This window comes from Oryzias melastigma, unplaced genomic scaffold (genome assembly GCF_002922805.2).
Source record: "Oryzias melastigma strain HK-1 unplaced genomic scaffold, ASM292280v2 sc00317, whole genome shotgun sequence".
NCBI lineage: Eukaryota > Metazoa > Chordata > Actinopteri > Beloniformes > Adrianichthyidae > Oryzias > Oryzias melastigma.
The window spans coordinates 146,832-147,349 of NW_023416923.1; positions in this window are offsets into that span (position 1 = coordinate 146,832).

The window sequence follows — 518 nt, forward strand, 5'->3', positions numbered from 1 at the left end:
CAACCATGACTGCTCTGCCATCAAACTGAAAAGTTCTCCCCTTATAAAGGCTTAGCCCCTCCCACAGGCCAATTAACCAAACATTTCTCTAACAGAAAATTCAGCCTTATACCTGGAAAACAACCTAAAATGAAGAAATAATTAATCATGGCTTTAACAGAAACAAGTATGAATATCAAAAGCATTGTGACAGAGAAAAAAAAAAAAATAAAAAAAAAAACTTACAATTCTGACATGTGACATCACTTCCTGTTTCCTATATGTATGATGATGTGTACAATGCTCTGGTTGGAATGTTTGTGGTGGGAAGCCTGGATGGTAAGTAACATTCTATTTAAAACTAAGTGTGCACCCTTTGAGTTAAATAAAATGTGGCTGTGGTGAAAGTGAATGATTAATGTGCCTGGATGTATGTATGTGTCTGGTGTAACTATAAACTAAATGACTGAGAAATGATAGGATAGAAGGAGGAAAAAAAAAAACAATTCAAGTCTTCAGGCACTGTCCTGCAACCTGTG